This window comes from Oncorhynchus mykiss, chromosome 10, assembly GCF_057628025.1.
Source record: "Oncorhynchus mykiss isolate SJ-2025 chromosome 10, ASM5762802v1, whole genome shotgun sequence".
In the NCBI taxonomy this organism is placed as follows: Eukaryota; Metazoa; Chordata; class Actinopteri; order Salmoniformes; family Salmonidae; genus Oncorhynchus; species Oncorhynchus mykiss.
This window is the reverse complement of record NC_143031.1, coordinates 29,417,776-29,437,091: the sequence shown is the minus strand read 5'-3', so window position 1 is coordinate 29,437,091 and position 19,316 is coordinate 29,417,776. Positions and strand designations below refer to the sequence as shown.

General features: G+C 47.3%; 1 long non-coding RNA gene across 1 annotated transcript; it reads right to left on the bottom strand.

Moving 5' to 3' along the window:
- Positions 1–396: 396 nt before the first annotated feature.
- LOC118936921 (uncharacterized) lies at positions 397–13,476 on the bottom strand. Its single transcript, XR_005034351.2, has 2 exons — positions 13,373–13,476; positions 397–673 (listed from the first exon to the last, which is right to left on the bottom strand). It is a non-coding gene; the product is annotated as an uncharacterized LOC118936921 (long non-coding RNA).
- Between the last annotated feature and the right edge of the window lie 5,840 nt (positions 13,477–19,316).

The following is a 19,316-nucleotide window of genomic DNA, read 5'->3' as shown; positions in this document are numbered from 1 at the left end:
CCATTGATTAGCTAGCTAGCTACATGTCTTAAAACATATTTACCCTCTGTGCCAGTTCCACCCCTTTCTGTTTCAATTTGCTCTCTTAGACAAGGCACACTCCTCGTGAATGCCTCCCGTCACAGGGAGTAGGGAGGTGCAGGTTTTCAGGGTTAGTTTCGGTCCAGGGGGTAATGCAGGTAGCTGGTTTAAGTATGGGGTTGCTACAGGTAGTGTTCTTTTGTTTTGCAAGCAGACGCCAATATCAGTATGGCAGAATGGCAGATGGTGTGGGACGAAACCCCAGTGAAAGGGGATACGAAGGTTGAGATTAACCAACATTAACCAACATCACAAACATTTCTGGTAGTTTCTGAAACATGCCACAAACAAAATAAATGAAAAGGTGAGCCTGAATGTGGTGAAATACAAGTTTATTACAAATGTCTCAATTGGTTTGGCAAAATGTGGGAAATCCTATGCACTCAAAACAGTTAACAAATATTCCATAACAGTTATGGTCAAGTAAGGAACTCAAAGTATGAAAGAATAGGGTTTGCTGACAAAATAAGGGCCGCCCATATGTGGTGGTGGTATTGTAGTTTAGCATCCTGATGTTGGCAGGGAAAGAGGAAAGCAGATCCAAAAGGAGGCAGTAACAGCTCTCATCCATGGTCCTAAGGCCTCAGGCCCTCTGGCAGAGGAGACACAGAGAAAGAGAAAGGAGGGGGTTAGTACCTACAGTATGACCACACAGTACACCAGATAAAACAAGCTGACCGTGCCCCCGACCCCACAACATATAAGATATTGCAGCATACATTATGCCACCCTTTTTGACAAGGAACAGATCTTACAGCTTAGGGGATGTCAGTACACCCTCAGTTTGCTACCCTTAGACATGACTGAGTATAGCACGAGACGTCAGGGGTGCAACCTGAGTTTATCTACCCCAACGCATGTTCCTAACAATATGCCAAAATAATAGCGTAAAACTGTAATTGTCCACATCATATTCCAGTCCAGAAGCAACCCTTACCCCCTAGTCACTTCATGTTTATCCGAAACAATTGGACAAGACATTTGGGTTTTGTAATCGTTGGTATTAATTATGTAAAAGTAAATGCAATTAAGTGATAATCTGGTCCTGTATTCATAAAACATTGCAGAGTAGGTGTGATGATCTAGGATCATGACTCCCTGCCCATGTATTCATTATGATATAAAAGGCATAACTGACAGCAGGCTGTTGTTTTGTTGTATTGTTTTCTGTGAAGTGTACTATTGTGCTATATTGTTTGCCATTTCTTTCTTTGCAGGGCTGGTAACTATACTGAACAAAAATATAAATCCATCATGCAACAATTTCAAAGAGTTATGGTTCATAAAAAGAAATCAGTGAATTGAAATAAATACATTTCTCTAATGTCAAACATGTAAGTGTGGTGTACTGCAGGGCAGCTCTCCACGCCCTCTACTCTTTTCTATTTTTACCGATGACCTGCCACTGGCATTAAACATTGCATGTGTGTCCATGTATGCTGATGATTCAACAATATACGCATCATTAACCACAGCTAATGAAGTCACTGAAACCCTTAACGAAGAGTTGCAGTCTGCTTTGGAATGGGTGGCCAGTCCTGAACATCTCTAAAACTAAGAGCATTGTATTTGGTATAAATCATTCCCTAAGTTCCAGACCTCAGCTGAATCTGGTAACGAATGGTGTGGCTATTGGACAAGTTGAGGAGACTCAACTACTTGGTGTTACCTTAGATTGTAAACTGTCATGGTCAAAACATATAGATTCAATGGTTGTAAAGATGGGGAGGGGTCTGTCCATAATAAAGAGTTGCTCTGCTTTTTTGACCCGGCACTCCAAAAAGTAAGTTCTGCAGGGTCTAGTTTTGTCCCAAAATGTTATTTACCCCTTTTTCTCCCCAATTTCGTGATATGCAACTGGTAGTTACAGTCTTGTCCCATTGCTGCAATTCCCGTACGGACTTGGGAGAGGCAAAGGTCGAAAGCAGTGCGATCCCCAAAACACAAACCACCCAAGCCACACTGTTTCTTGATACAATGCCTCTTAACTCGCAAGCCAGCTGCACCAATGTGTCAGGGGAAACACTATTCACCTGGCAACCGTGTCATTGTGCATTGCGCCCAGCCCGCCACAGGAGTCACTAGTGCGCGATGGGACAAGAACATCCCTGCCGGCCAAACCCTCCCCTAACCCTCCCGGTCGCGGCCGGCAGCGGCAAAGCCTGGACTCGAACCAGGATCTCTAGCCTTAACATACACACTTACACACTCAACTTACACACAGCTCTGACAGATATGCCACCAGGGGTCTTTTCATAGTCCCTAAATCCATAACAAATTCAAGAAATTGTAAAGTATTATATAGTGTAGCGTTGTGGTTAGAGCGTTAGCCTAAAACCGAAAGGTTGCTAGATCAAATCCCTGAGCTGACAAGGTAAGAATCTGTCATTCTGCCCCTGAACAAGGCAGTTAACCCACTGTTCCTAGGCCGTCATTGTAAATAAGAATCTGTTCTTAACTGACTTGCCTGGTTAAATAAACGTTAAAAATAATAATAACAGAGCCATTATTATCTCATGTTGCTCAAGTGACCAGCAAACCTATGTTGTGATGTGACTATCATTAATGTGATGACTGTTATTCAAATAATGACCTATGTTTAATTGTTATTAGATTAAATTAATGAAACAATGAACTAAATCATTAATTAATGAAATCATGAAACAATTAACTCATTAGGAATTTGGGGCACCATGGGAAAAGTTGTTAAACGAGTTACCGTCTCCTGAATTTACACTGTTCATCTGTTCCAAGATGGCATAGCAGTTCAGACGTCTTTTGTCCTCGTCTTGTCGTGTCCCGTATATATATATATATATTTACAACTTTTTTCGCACACCTTTTTATATATATTTTTTTATTTTCCATAAACTCATCTTCAAAACACTCTACTGCAACCCGCCTCACCAATTTATATTTTTTAAAAAAGAAAGTATTATTTACCTCAAATCTGTAATCCTCCATAGAAGCTAACCAGAAGCTAACCAGAAGCTAGCCAGAAGCTAATCCAGAAGCTAGTTAGCTTCTTTACTGGCTAATCGTTAGTATTCAGCTAACCATGGTTTGTGGTCATCAGCTATCCTTTAGCTCGAAAATCTATCGCCAGTTTTGTACGGCGCGGCTCGGAACGGAACATAACGGACCTATTTTTCTCTCCATGTCCATGGATTTCAACCGCTAACTCTGGATATTCATACCTGGATCTCGCAGCTAGCTAGCTGCTATCAGTGTGACTATCGGCTTTCGTCGATTCTGGAGCAAACATCAATTATTCCAGAGCTAGCCAGCTGAAGAGTTCCATCAATCACTCCTTGGCTACAATCACCTATCCGGACCCGTTTTACTGCCAACGCGGAGCCCCACCGGGCCTTCACAACTGGACTACCGACGTTATCTACCCGAAGGAGTTATCCGGCTGCCTCCTCCGTCACGATGTTACCTGAATGCCCATCTGCGGTCCGCTAACCGTTAGCTGTCTTATCTGCTGCTATCTGAATAGACCTATCGGACAATTTAATATTATTATTTTTTTTTTTCTTTTTTTCTTGGGCCTCTATAACTATATCTATAGTTTTTTTTGTTGTTGTGTGATTTGAATTCATCCCCTCTAACACACGGAACCCCACTAATCCTACCGACGGAAACGCACAAGGTGGCTAATAACAGACCTCCATCCTATGCTAGCTTGCTACATCGCCGTGACCCCAACCAACCTCTCTACTCACTGGACCTTTTTGATCACTCGACTAAGCATGCCTCTCCTTAATGTCAATATGCCTTGTCCATTGCTGTTCTGGTTAGTGTTTATTGGCTTATTTCACTGTAGAGCCTCTAGTCCTGCTCACTATACCTTATCAAACCTATTAGTTCCACCACCCACACATGCGATGACATCTCCTGGTTTCAATGATGTTTCTAGAGACAATATCTCTCTCTTCATCACTCAATACCTAGGTTTACCTCCACTGTATTCACATCCTACCATACCTTTGTCTGTACATCATACCTTGAAGCTATTTTATCGCCCCCAGAAACCTCCTTTTACTCTCTGTTCCACACAACCAATTCTTATTGCTTTTAGCCGTACCCTTATCCTACTCCTCCTCTGTTCCTCTGGCGATTTAGAGGTGAATCCAGGCCCTTTTGATGACTTCTGTAACCACAATAGCCTTGGTTTCATGCATGTTAACATTAGAAGCCTCCTCCCTAAGTTTGTTCTATTCACTGCTTTAGCACACTCTGCCAACCCGGATGTTCTAGCTGTGTCTGAATCCTGGCTTAGGAAGACCACCAAAAATTCAGACATTTTCATCCCAAACTACAACATTTTCAGACAAGATAGAACTGCCAAAGGGGGCGGTGTTGCAATCTACTGCAAAGATAGCCTGCAGAGTTCTGTCCTACTATCCAGGTCTGTACCAAAACAATGTGAACTTCTACTTTTAAAAATCCACCTCTCTAAAAACAAGTCTCTCACCGTTGCCGCCTGCTATAGACCACCCTCTGCCCCCAGCTGTGCTCTGGACACCATATGTGAACTGATTGCCCCCCATCTATCTTCAGAGCTCGTGCTGCTAGGCGACCTAAACTGGAACATGCTTAACACCCCAGCCATCCTACAATCTAAGCTTGATGCCCTCAATCTCACACAAATTATCAATGAACCTACCAGGTACCTCCCCAAAGCCTTAAACACGGGCACCCTCATAGATATCATCCTAACCAACTTGCCCTCTAAATACACCTCTGCTGTCTTCAACTGTCATGTACTGTCATGTTGTGTCTTGTCTCTGTCCTTTCCCTTCACCCTGTCTCCCTCTGCTGGTCGTTGTTAGGTTACCTTTTCTCCCCCTCTTTCCCCCAGCTGTGCCTTGTCTCCTCCTAACCACCTCGTCACCCCTTTTCCCACCTGTTCCCTTTTTCCCTCTGATTAGGCCCCTATATCTCTCTCTGTTTCTGCTCCTGTCCTTGTCGGATTCTTGTTTGTTGTGTTTCATGCCTGAACCAGACTGTCGTCATGTTTGCTGTAACCTTGTCTTGTCCTGTCGGAATCTGCCGGTCCGTCTGAGCCTACCTATGTTTGGTAATTAAAGAAGCTCTGTTTAAGTTAATTCGCTTTTGGGTCCTCATTCATGCACCGTAACAGAAGAATCCGACCAAGAATGGACCCAGCGACTTCGGATCCTCTCCACTCAGCCGTCGGGATCCAGGGAGCGATGCTAGGCAGACACGAGCAGGAATTGTCTGCTGCTCGACATGCCGTTGAGACCCTGGCCACCCAAGTCTCCAACCTCACAGAACAGGTTCACCATCTCCGCCTCGATCCACCGGCCACTTCCAGGGCTTTCGAATCTCCGGAGCCCAGAATCAATAACCCGCCGTGTTACTCTGGGGAGCCCACTGAATGCCGCTCGTTCCTCACCCAGTGTGATATTGTGTTTTCTCTCCAGCCCTACACTTTCTCCAGGAGCACTGCTCGTGTCGCCTACGTCATATCTCTCCTTATTGGACGGGCTCGTGAGTGGGGCACGGCAATCTGGGAGGCAAGGGCTGAGTGTACTAACCAGTATCAGGACTTTAAGGAGGAGATGATACGGGTTTTTGATCGATCTGTTTTTGGGGAGGAGGCTTCCAGGGCCCTGTCTTCCCTATGTCAAGGTAATCGATCCATAACAGACTACTCTATTGAGTTTCGCACTCTTGCTGCCTCCAGTGGCTGGAACGAGCCGGCTTTGCTCGCTCGTTTTCTGGAGGGTCTCCGCGCAGAGGTAAAGGATGAGATTCTCTCCCGGGAGGTTCCTTCCAGCGTGGATTCCTTGATTGAACTCGCTATTCGCATTGAGCGACGGGTTGATCTTCGTCACCGAGCTCGTGGAAAGGAGCTCGCGTTCTCCGTTGCCCCCCTCTCCGCATCACTACCATCTTCCTCTGCCGGCTCGGGTGCTGAGCCCATGCAGCTGGGAGGTATCCGCATCTCGACTAAGGAGAGGGAACGGAGAATCACCAACCGCCTCTGTCTCTATTGCGGTTCCGCTGGTCATTTTGTCACTTCATGTCCAGTAAAAGGCCAGAGCTCATCAGTAAGCGGAGGGCTACTGGTGAGCGCTACTACTCCTGTCTCTCCTTCAAGATCCTGCACTACCTTGTCGGTCCATCTACGCTGGACCGGTTTGTCAGCTTCCTGCAGTGCCTTAATAGACTCTGGGGCGGAGGGCTGTTTTATGGACGAGACCTGGGCTCGGGAACATGACATTCCTCTCAGACAGTTAAAGGAGCCCACGGCCTTGTTCGCCCTGGATGGTAGTCCTCTCCCCAGGATTCAGCGTGAGACGCTACCTTTAACCCTCACTGTTTCTGGTAATCATAGTGAAACCATTTCTTTTTTAATTTTTCGTTCACCTTTTACACCTGTTGTTTTGGGCCATCCCTGGCTAGTTTGTCATAATCCTTCCATTAATTGGTCTAGTAATTCTATCCTCTCCTGGAACGTCTCTTGTCATGTGAAATGTTTAATGTCTGCTATCCCTCCTGTTTCCTCTGTCTCTTCTTCACAGGAGGAGCCTGGTGATTTGACAAGGGTGCCGGAGGAATATCACGATCTGCGCACGGTGTTCAGTCGGTCCAGGGCCACCTCTCTTCCTCCACACCGGTCGTATGATTGTAGTATTGATCTCCTTCCGGGAACCACCCCCCCCCCGGGGTAGACTATACTCTCTGTCGGCTCCCGAACGTAAGGCTCTCGAAGATTATTTGTCTGTAGCTCTTGACGCCGGTACCATAGTCCCCTCCTCCTCTCCCGCCGGAGCGGGGTTTTTTTTTGTCAAGAAGAAGGACGGGTCTCTGCGCCCCTGCATAGATTATCGAGGGCTGAATGACATAACAGTGAAGAATCGTTATCCGCTTCCTCTTATGTCTTCAGCCTTCGAGATCCTGCAGGGAGCCAGGTTTTTCACTAAGTTGGACCTTCGTAACGCTTACCATCTCGTGCGCATCAGGGAGGGGGACGAGTGGAAGACGGCGTTTAACACTCCGTTAGGGCACTTTGAATACCGGGTTCTTCCTTTTGGCCTCGCTAACGCTCCAGCTGTCTTTCAGGCATTAGTCAATGATGTCCTGAGAGACATGCTGAACATCTTTGTTTTCGTTTACCTTGACGATATCCTGATTTTTTCACCGTCACTCCAGATTCATGTTCAGCACGTTCGACGTGTCCTCCAGCGCCTTTTAGAGAATTGTCTTTTTGTGAAGGCTGAGAAGTGCACTTTTCATGCCTCCTCCGTCACATTTCTCGGTTCTGTTATTTCCGCTGAAGGCATTAAGATGGATCCCGCTAAGGTCCAAGCTGTCATTGATTGGCCCGTCCCTAAGTCACGCGTCGAGCTGCAGCGCTTTCTCGGCTTCGCGAACTTCTATCGTCGTTTCATCCGTAATTTCGGTCAGGTGGCAGCTCCTCTCACAGCCCTTACATACCTAGGTATTCCCTTACTTCTGTCAAGACGTGCTTTAAGTGGTCCGTTTCCGCCCAGGGAGCTTTTGATCTCCTCAAGAATCGTTTTACATCCGCTCCTATCCTTGTTACACCTGACGTCTCTAGACAGTTCGTTGTCGAGGTTGACGCGTCAGAGGTGGGCGTGGGAGCCATTCTTTCTCAGCGCTCCCTCTCTGACGACAAGGTCCACCCATGCGCGTATTTTTCTCATCGCCTGTCGCCGTCGGAACGTAACTATGATGTGGGTAACCGCGAACTGCTCGCCATCCGGTTAGCCCTAGGCGAATGGCGACAGTGGTTGGAGGGGGCGACCGTTCCTTTTGTCGTTTGGACTGACCATAGGAACCTTGAGTACATCCGTTCTGCCAAACGACTTAATGCGCGTCAGGCGCGTTGGGCGCTGTTTTTCGCTCGTTTCGAGTTCGTGATTTCTTATCGTCCGGGCTCTAAGAACACCAAGCCTGATGCTTTGTCTCGTCTCTTCAGTTCTTCAGTAGCCTCCACTGACCCCGAGGGGATTCTCCCTGAGGGGCGTGTTGTCGGGTTGACTGTCTGGGGAATTGAGAGGCAGGTAAAGCAAGCGCTCACTCACACTCCGTCGCCGCGCGCTTGTCCTAGGAACCTTCTTTTCGTTCCCGTTCCTACTCGTCTGGCCGTTCTTCAGTGGGCTCACTCTGCCAAGTTAGCCGGCCACCCTGGCGTTCGGGGTACGCTTGCTTCCATTCGCCAGCGTTTTTGGTGGCCCACCCGGGAGCATGACACGCGTCGTTTCGTGGCTGCTTGTTCGGTCTGCGCGCAGACTAAGTCCGGTAACTCTCCTCCTGCCGGCCGTCTCAGGCCGCTTCCTATTCCCTCTCGACCGTGGTCTCACATCGCCTTAGATTTTGTCACCGGACTGCCTTCGTCAGCGGGGAAGACTGTTATTCTTACGGTTGTCGATAGGTTCTCTAAGGCGGCTCATTTCATTCCCCTTGCTAAGCTTCCTTCTGCTAAAGAGACGGCACAAATCATCATCGAGAATGTTTTCAGAATTCATGGCCTTCCGTCAGACGTCGTTTCGGACAGAGGTCCGCAATTCACGTCTCAATTTTGGAGGGAGTTTTGCCGTTTGATTGGGGCTTCCGTCAGTCTCTCTTCCGGCTTTCACCCCCAGTCTAACGGTCAAGCAGAACGGGCCAATCAGACTATTGGTCGCATCTTACGCAGTCTTTCTTTTCGCAACCCTGCGTCTTGGTCAGAACAGCTCCCCTGGGCAGAATACGCCCACAACTCGCTTCCTTCGTCTGCGACCGGGCTATCTCCTTTTCAGAGTAGCCTCGGGTACCAGCCTCCGCTGTTCTCATCTCAGTTCGTCGAGTCCAGCGTCCCCTCCGCTCAGGCTTTTGTCCAACGTTGCGAGCGCACCTGGAAGAGGGTCAGGTCTGCACTTTGCCGTTATAGGACGCAGACTGTGAGGGCTGCTAATAAGCGTAGAACTAAGAGTCCTAGATATTGTCGCGGTCAGAGAGTTTGGCTCTCCACTCAGAACCTTCCCCTTAAGACGGCTTCTCGCAAGTTGACCCCGCGGTTCATTGGTCCGTTCCGTATTTCTCGGGTCATTAATCCTGTCGCAGTTCGACTTCTTCTTCCGCGATACCTTCGTCGCGTCCACCCGGTCTTCCATGTCTCCTGCATCAAGCCCGTCCTTCGCGCCCCCGCTCGTCTTCCCCCCCCCCCCCCCATCCTTGTCGAGGGCGCACCCATCTACAGGGTCCGTAGAATTTTGGACATGCGTCCTCGGGGCCGTGGTCACCAGTACCTCGTAGATTGGGAGGGGTACGGTCCTGAGGAGAGGAGTTGGGTTCCCTCTCGGGACGTGCTGGACCGTGCGCTGATTGAGGATTTCCTCCGTTGCCGCCAGGTTTCCTCCTCGAGTGCGCCAGGAGGCGCTCGGTGAGTGGGGGGGTACTGTCATGTACTGTCATGTTGTGTCTTGTCTCTGTCCTTTCCCTTCACCCTGTCTCCCTCTGCTGGTCGTTGTTAGGTTACCTTTTCTCCCCCTCTTTCCCCCAGCTGTGCCTTGTCTCCTCCTAACCACCTCGTCACCCCTTTTCCCACCTGTTCCCTTTTTCCCTCTGATTAGGCCCCTATATCTCTCTCTGTTTCTGCTCCTGTCCTTGTCGGATTCTTGTTTGTTGTGTTTCATGCCTGAACCAGACTGTCGTCATGTTTGCTGTAACCTTGTCTTGTCCTGTCGGAATCTGCCGGTCCGTCTGAGCCTACCTATGTTTGGTAATTAAAGAAGCTCTGTTTAAGTTAATTCGCTTTTGGGTCCTCATTCACGCACCGTAACATCAACCAAGATCTCAGCAATCACTGCCTCATTGCCTGCATCCGTAATGGGTCAGCGGTCAATCGACCTCCACTCATCACTGTCAAACGCTCCCTGAAACACTTCAGCGTGCAGGCCTTTCTAATCGACCTGGCCGGGGTATCCTGGAAAGATATTGATCTCATCCCGTCAGTAGAGGATGCCTGGGTATTTTTTTTAAATGCCTTCCTCACCATCTTAAATAAGCATGCCCCATTCAAGAAATTTAGAACCAGGAACAGATATAGCCCTTGGTTCTCCCCAGACCTGACTGCCCTTAACCAACACAATAACATCCTATGGCGTTCTGCATTAGCATCGAACAGCCCCCGTGATATGCAGCTGTTTAGGGAAGCTAGAAACCATTATACACAGGCAGTTAGAAAAGCCAAGGCTAGCTTTTTCAAGCAGAATTTTGCTTCCTGCAACACTAACTCAAAAAAGTTCTGGGACACTGTAAAGTCCATGGAGAATAAGAACACCCAGCTGCCCACTGCACGGAAGATAGGAAACACTGTCACCACTGATAAATCCACGATAATTGAGAATTTCAATTAGCATTTTTCTACGGCTGAACATGCTTTCCACCTGGCTACTCCTACCCCGGTCAACAGCACTGCACCCCCCACAGCAAATTGACCAAGCCTTCCCCATTTATCCTTCTCCCAAATCCAGTCAGCTGATGGTCTGAAAGATCTGCAAAATCTGGACCCCTACAAATCAGCCGGGCTAGACAATCTGGACCCTTTCTTTCTAAAATTATCTGCCGAAATTGTTGCCACCCCTATTACTAGCCTGTTCAACCTCTCTTTCGACACGAAACTGTCTGAGATTCTCAAAGATTGGAAAGCAGCTGCGGTCATCCCCCCTCTTCACAGGGGGGGACACTCTTGACCCAAACTGCTACAGACCTATATCTATCCTACCCTGCCTTTCTAAGGTCTTCGAAAGCCAAGTCAACAAACAGATTACCGACCATTTCGAATCTCACCATACCTTCTCTGCTATGCAATCTGGTTTCAGAGCTGGTCATGGGTGCACCTCAGCCACGCTCAAGATCCTAAAAGATATCTTAACCGCCATCGATAAGAAACATTACTGTGCAGCCGTATTCATTGATCTGGCCAAGGCTTTCGACTCTGTCAATCACCACATCCTCATCGGCAGACTCGACAGCCTTGGTTTCTCAAATGATTGCCTCGCCTGGTTCACCAACTACTTCTCTGATAAGAGTTCAGTGTGTCAAATCGGAGGGTCTGCTGTCCGGACCTCTGGCAGTCTCTATGGGGGTGTCACAGGGTTCAATTCAGGGACCGACAGGGACCGACTCTCTTCTCTGTATACATCAATGATGTCGCTCTTGCTGCTGGTGAGTCTCTGATCCACCTCTACGCAGACGACACCATTCTGTATACTTCTGGCCCTTCTTTGGACACTGTGTTAACAACCCTCCAGGCAAGCTTCAATGCCATACAACTCTCCTTCCGTTGCCTCCAATTGCTCTTAAATACAAGTAAAACTAAATGTATGCTCTTCAACAGATTGCTGCCTGCACCTGCCCGCCTGTCCAACATCACTACTCTGGACGGCTCTGACTTAGAATACGTGGACAACTACAAATACCTAGGTGTCTGGTTAGATTGTAAACTCTCCTTCCAGACCCACATCAAACATCTCCAATCCAAAGTCTAGAATCAAAATCTAGAATTGGCTTCCTATTTCGCAACAAAGCATCCTTCACTCATGCTGCCAAACATACCCTTGTAAAACTGACCATCCTACCAATCCTCGACTTTGGCGATGTCATTTACAAAATAGCCTCCAATACCCTACTCAACAAATTGGATGCAGTCTATCACAGTGCAATCCGTTTTGTCACCAAAGCCCCATATACCACCCACCATTGCGACCTGTACGCTCTCGTTTGCTGGCCCTCGCTTCATACTCGTCGCCAAACCCACTGGCTCCATGTCATCTACAAGACCCTGCTAGGTAAAGTCCTCCCTTATCTCAGCTCGCTGGTCACCATAGCATCTCCCACCTCTCTAGTCACCCCCAAAACCAATTATTTATTTGGCCGCCTCTCCTTCCAGTTCTCTGCTGCCAATGACTGGAACGAACTACAAAAATCTCTGAAACTGGAATCACATCTCCCTCACTAGCATTAAGCACCAACTGTCAGAGCAGCTCACAGATTACTGCACCTGTACATAGCCCACCTATAATGTAGCCCAAACAACTACCTATTTCCCTACTGTATTTATTTTATTTATTTATTTATTTTGCTCCTTTGCACCCCATTATTTTTATTTCTACTTTGCACATTCTTCCACTGCAAATCTACCATTCCTTGCTATATTGTATTTACTTTGCCACCATGGCCTTTTTTTGCCTTTACCTCCCTTATCTCACCTCATTTGCTCACATCGTAAATAGACTTGTTTATACTGTATTATTGACTGTATGTTTGTTTTACTCCATGTGTAACTCTGTGTTGTTGTATGTGTCAAACTGCTTTGCTTTATCTTGGCCAGGTCGCAATTGTAAATGACAACTTGTTCTCAACTTGCCTACCTGGTTAAATAAAGGTGAAATAAAGTCAGTTAAGAGCAAATTCTTATTTTCAATGACTGCCTAGGAACAGTGGGTTAACTGCCTGTTCAGGGGTAGAACGCTCTAACCACTAGGCTACCCTGCCGCCCCATTCCAATCACACAAATTAGAGACCAGAAAGGAGTCGGTCTGCTGCATTATAATTTACGATTGACGTGAGGTGTTATAAAACCCCCACACAGAATTGGGCCTAGGCACAAAGGCAAAGTGCCGGGAACAAGCGAGAGTACTTTGTGACATCAGGGGACATACAAAACATCCGTTCATGATGCAGAGAAAACATATGGACAAAAATTATGCCATTAGTGTCTCGGAAATCCAAAGGAAGCACAGTGGAAACAGTATTTTATAAACAATACATCCACAACAAACAACACCTTGTCCTTGTACTGATTACAAAATAAATGAGGAAAAATGTCATGGCCTATGGTAAGGCCATGGTCTTCATGGATGCCACAAATGGCCTCACCAACTATGGCTTCCCTCTCTCCCATTAGTACGCCTCTTAATCTCCTCTAAACTGATGCTGTATGTCCTCTTTTTTACTCCTATGCCTTCAAAAGAGAAGTACAAATGTTTAAATCCATATTGACTGTCCTGCTTTTCTGACATGTACTGTAGCCTACAGTTTTAACCTATTCGTTAAAGGAATAACCACAGACTCTCTGTACATTATCTGGAAATAATGGACAACAGAGTAGAGACGACACACCATATGTTTTAGGTATTCAAGGCACTGCAACAGACTAACGTCCTGTCCAGGCTGCCTCACGCTACAGAAACAGGAGATAGGCTGCCTTTTTATCTAGATAATTGATTGGGTAGAGCCATCTACATACCTGCACTCCTCTCTACATCCTCTGCCAGCTGAATCATCTCCTGCTCCTCTGGGCTTATGTTCTCTGCAATTAAAACATGTCTTTGGTCACCAGTAAATCAGGGATTCTTATTATTACTGGTCTCGGAGATGTTTGAGCATGTTGTTCCAACCCAGCAGTAACACACTAATAAGCCAATCAAGGGCTTGATACTTAGTTGATACTAAGCTTGTCTGGTGTTTTAGTGGTAGTGATTAGCTAGAATTAAAGTGCACACACACACTAACCTTACGAACTCTCTCTCCAACGCTCCCCTGTACCTCTCTCTCTGTGACAGTCCTGGCATATCATATCTAGCTAGCTAGTTAGCTGTATGTCCTAGTTAGCTAGATAGCTAAAATATTAATGAATAATGGGCAAGAGCTACCGTATAGTTCAGCAATAAAATAATTCAAAACACAAAACTGTATCCTAGATTCGCTAGTCACTACCTTGCAGCTAAATTAGCTAACGTTATCTAACGTAGCTAGTTATAGTTCATCTTTACCCTTAGCTTACCATTCATTAGCTTATCATTCATTTTTACAATGAAGTTGTTACGTTTATATTTATTAAATAGTCTACTTACAATCGCTAATAAATGTAGGAAATGGAAATGGATATGTATGCAAAGGTGAAATAAGCTAGGTAGCTACTTACCAGCAGAAGGCTCCATGTTCATGTAGTGCGGCATAAAATTCTGTGCTCTGATTGGTTTGACGCTGAAAATAATGCTGTGCAGTGATTGGCTTGAATGTGAAATGACCCAGGGTAGCTTAAAGCGACAGCTACCCTGGGTACGCTCTGACTTGACCATCAACCGTGGAACCCATTATGCCATCATTGACTTGAATGGGGACGGCCGTTCTATTAATTATATTTCTGGAACTGGAAATGGAGACACGTTGTTTTTATTGAAATAAGGGGTGAAAATATATATATTGTAAGACTAATTGGAAGCGCATTAGCACAAAATACCAATGGGGAATACATTTTTAGCATTTAAAGGAAATCATTTCTGACTCTGCCTGGCCTGGCCCTGGGAGGTTGAAGAGAGAAAATGAGAGAGTGTGAAAGGGAACGAGAAAGATAGATTGAGCCTGCTTATGAATGGTGGAGCAGCACTGTAAGACAATAAATGGGTGGAGGGAGCATTATCCGTTTACCTTTGGGTGGAGTGATTGAACCAGGGTCTGCCCCAGAGACCTGACATATTGCTGATCATCTGGGTGCACTGGCTCGCTCTCTCCTCTGTCTCTGCTATCCTCCAAAATACAGTACAAGGTTTTCAATTAGATTTTCATGGGGTATTACAAATGCAGCAACATTGTGCGAGTGTGTGTCTGTTTGTGTGTATATTTTGTATGCGGCATGATGCACACTTGTGGAGTACATAGGGCTAAATTCTATTGATGTAGAAGGTTTTTATCTATTGTGCATTTCAGAAGTGCACTGGATTTTCAAAGCATTATGTTCTGGATGGAGGTAGTTGACACTTGATTTCAAATGGCAGTCCTGTTGCATGCACCGGATGCAGTACTGAACAGGTCATGCCACTGGAATGCTATAAAAAAACATCCAGGGACACTGCTCAGCACATCAAACGCGCTGTCTGTAACAATATCATTTTTGACTTACAGTACAGCACAACTTCTCAGTGACAGCAGCGCACAGGTCATGACTGCTCTAAGTTATATATACTGATCCAATCTGCATGGCACTTATATAATGAAGCAATCAGTCTGAAGGTAGGGGATGTTAATCCTCCCTGGCGGCTGACCTTTTACCAGCTATGTTCAGCTGTCTGATAGAGGGACAGGACTAAGTGACACTGACAATTGTAAATGGTGAGCCTTATTCGGACGTGATTAGTCAAACAAATCTCACCGGCAGTCCACCAAAGGTTATTTGGACTCTGACTGTGCTGTCAAGTAGGTAGTGAGAAGGGAACAGCGATGGGGATCCAGTGACAGGGTCAAAATGAAATGGCTCTGACAGGCCCTTTGTCTGTCGACTGTCCTGGTCTGTTGAACTTGCAGGTGAAGTAGCGTTCACCCATGGGACATTATTCATTAGGGCCCAGATTCAGACATAGGATATGTACGTCTTTCCTACACACGCCTTTCCTACGCACTTCTTAGTAGTTGGTATACAGACTTACCTTATGCAGGGGCACAACTGATTTTACAGGCGTGGTTCCCTTGCGCATGCTGAATAGATTTAATTAAACTGCTGAAAACATTTCTACTTGCTGGCCAACAGATTTTCTCATGGAGTTCTCATTCAATAGGGTTTTCAGTAAACTTACCTTAAACCATCCCTTTAAATACGGTGTACCTTTTAATTGGAATTTTGTCGACAGGCTCACTAGAATACATAGAGAGAACGGGGTCAGAATATAGGGATCAGTAAAAGAAAGCCATCAAAATATATGCACAGTCATCTCTGTTTCAGCACCAACTTATAGATTTAAAAATACTCTGTTAGGGTTAGGAAAGTAGGCCCCGCTTTAAATGATGTTCAGCTTATAAAGGCTTCGTAAATCCTTCATAATGCCTTCATAAGCACAACATAAATGTGTTACAAAGCATTTATAACCATATGTCATGCTTTATAAAGGGTTCATAAATGTGGCATAACTGTGACATAATCACCAATGTCAAATGTGATATAACCGACTAGGTCTAAATATGGAATAAATAAAGGGTGACATGATGTGCTGAAGGATGGCACACACTCTAAAGTGAAGTCATGTTAGTAACATTATAGCTATCCTCGTTCCCAGACACTTCTGCCCAAATGCACAGCCTTCGTTAGCCAATACAGAGTGTAGGGAGAATCTCCCAGCACATTACTAATTGGCTTAGTTTACCAACCAATCATCTCCCACAGCACCTTCCCCCACATGTCTTGTACACCTCTGTGGTATCAGTTCGACGCCTTGGCAATAAAGATATTGTGTTTGTAACGCTTATTGGAATAGTTTTCCCCACAAGCGTGATAGAAATCAGCTACAGATTTTAAGGTTCTAGTCTTTCTTCTTCAGAGTGAAGCCATTAGCTAGCTAGCTATATCCTTTGCTAATTACCTAGCTGAAAGGTAGGACCTGTTGTTTTTCTAACTCTCTCTGGAGGCCAGGGGGAATGTTTTCCCATAGATAGCACAGCCACAAAGTCAAAATTGGCTATAATGTAAAAATTCATGAAAACAAAAATGAGCTTTTTGGTCTTAGGGTTAAGCATAAGGTTAGCAGTGTGGTTAAGTTTAGGGTTGTGTTTGAAATAACATTTTAAGAAGATAAATTGTGGAAATGAGTGGGGTTTAGCCATAATTATGACTTTGTGCCTATGTTAACTAGTGATGTTTTTGCTAGTAAAGGACATAGCCTAACAAAAAATACTTTACTCAGTAAGGTCATTGCCACAGAATTTTGTGGTCACTCTCACTAAGGCCAACTTTGAATGGTTGATATCCCAGGATTATATGCCCCGTGTGGGCAATAGCCTGGGGATGACGTTACACCAAGAAACATATACCTTGATGAAAGCAACATAAGGAAATTAAAAGTGGCTTTCTTCTGGAGCTAAGTTACATGTTCCTCAGTACACAAACATGCACATAACAATATAATGTGGCATATCGTGCGATGCTGAGCCCAGTCAGATCTTTGACACAATATAACCAGCCAAACTGTGCGGTGCTGGGCCCAGTCAGGTCTTTGACACATTCACCCACTCCCCCGCTGAAAGATCAGCCACAAAATGTTGGCAGCATTGTAACAGGTTGTAATCTAGACCTGGCCTCCACGGGAACAGAAGAGGAATACCTGGTGCAGTAGTCTCAGGTAGGACCACTCCAAATCATCTTGGCTCTGACAGACACACACACTAACACCACTGTCTGCAGCAGAATTCTATGGCACTTTATTTTATTGTCAGACATTTTTACCATTAATCCTAGTTAGTGCTAGTTTGACCACCAGAGGGCATCTTTGAGAAGCATTTAGGTTGATTGAGAACCAATCTAGGCAAAGGTCCCCCCCCAAAGGTGCGGACTCCCGGCCGCACACCTAAACCCATAGGGCAGGGTTTGGGTGGGCGTCTGTCCACGGTGGCGGCTCTGGCGCGGGACGTGGACCCCACTCCACCATAGTCTTGGTCCGCTTTTATAGCGTCCTTTGAGTGGCGACCCTCGCCGCCGACCTTGGCCTAGTAACCCTAACAAAGGGCCCACCTGGACTGAGGGGTGCCTCATTACTGAGGAAGCTCAGGAACGAGGGGTAGCTCAGGACCGAGGGGTAGCTCAGGACTAAGAGGTAGCTCAGGCAGGTTGACGACTCTGGCAGATCCTGGCTGAATGGTGGCTCTGGCGGATCCTGGCTGACTGGCGGCTCTGGCGGATCCTGGCTGACTGGCGTCTCTGGCGGATCCTGGCTGACTGGCGGCTCTGGCGGATCCTGGCTGACTGGCGGCTCTGGTGGATCCTGGCTGACTGGCGGCTCTGGTGGATCCTGGCTGACTGGCGGCTCTGGCGGATCCTGGCTGACTAGCGGGTCTGGGGGCTCCATGCTGACTGGCGGCTCTGGCGGCTCCATGCTGACTGGCGGCTCTGGCGGCTCCATGCTGACTGGCGGGAGACTCTAGCGGCTCTGGACAGACGGGAGACTCTAGCGGCTCTGGACAGACGGGAGACTCTGGCGGCTCTGGACAGACGGGAGACTCTAGCGGCTCTGGACAGACGAGAGACTCTAGCGGCTCTGGACAGACGGAGACTCTAGCGGCTCTGGACAGACGAGAGACTCTAGCGGCTCTGGACAGACGGGAGACTCTAGCGGCTCTGGACAGACGGGAGACTCTAGCAGCTCTGGACAGATGGGAGACTCTAGCAGCTCTGGACAGACGAGGCGCACTGTAGGCCTGGTGCGTGGTGCCGGCGCTGGTGGTACTGGGCCGAGGACACGCACCTCAGGTCGAGTGCAGGGAGGAGGAACAGGGAGTACTGGGCTCTGGACACGCACAGGAAGCCTGGTGCGGGGGGCTGCCACCGGAGAGCTGGTGCATGTAGGTGGCACTGGATAGACCGGACTGTACAGGCAAACTGGAGCTCCTGAGCATCGAGCCTGCCCAACCTCACCTGGTTGAATGCTCCCGGTCGCCCTGCCAGTGTGGCCCGCACTGGACTGTGCAGGCGAACCGGGGACACCATGCGTAAGGCTGGTGCCATGTATGCCGGCCTAAGGAGACGCACTGGAGACCAGATGCGTAGAGCCATCTTCATGGCACTTGGCTCGATGCCCACTCTAGCCCGGCCGATGCGAGAAGCTGGTATGTACCACACTGGGGACACCGTGCGCTCCACAGCATAACACGGTGCCTGCCCTGCTTCCGTGCTACCTCTTCAAACCGCCGCCTCTCCGCTTTGGCTGCCTCCAGCTCTGCCTTGGGGCGGCGATATTCCCCCGGCTGTGTCCAGGGTCCATCACCGTCCAACTCGTCCTCCCATGTCCATTCCTCCTTGCGCCGCTCCTGCTGCCGCTTCTCCTGCTGCACCTTGGGGCGGCGACACTCCCCTGGCTTTGCCCAGGGTCCTCTCCCGTCGAGGATTTCCTCCCACGTCCAGAAGTCCTGATTGCGCTGCTCCTGCTGGCGCTGCCTGTCACCACACCGCTTGGTCCTGTTGTGGTGGGTGATTCTGTCGCGGCTTTCTTCCAGGGAAGGAGAGGCAGACCAAAACGCAGCGTGGTTATAGTTCATGGTTCTTTAATAAGAAAACTCAAACATGAACAAACTACAAAACAATAAACGTGAAAACCGTAACAGTCCTAACTGGTGCATAAAACACAAAGACAGGAAACAATCACCCACAAAATACCCAAAGAATATTGCTGCCTAAATATGGTTCCCAATCAGAGACAACAATAAACACC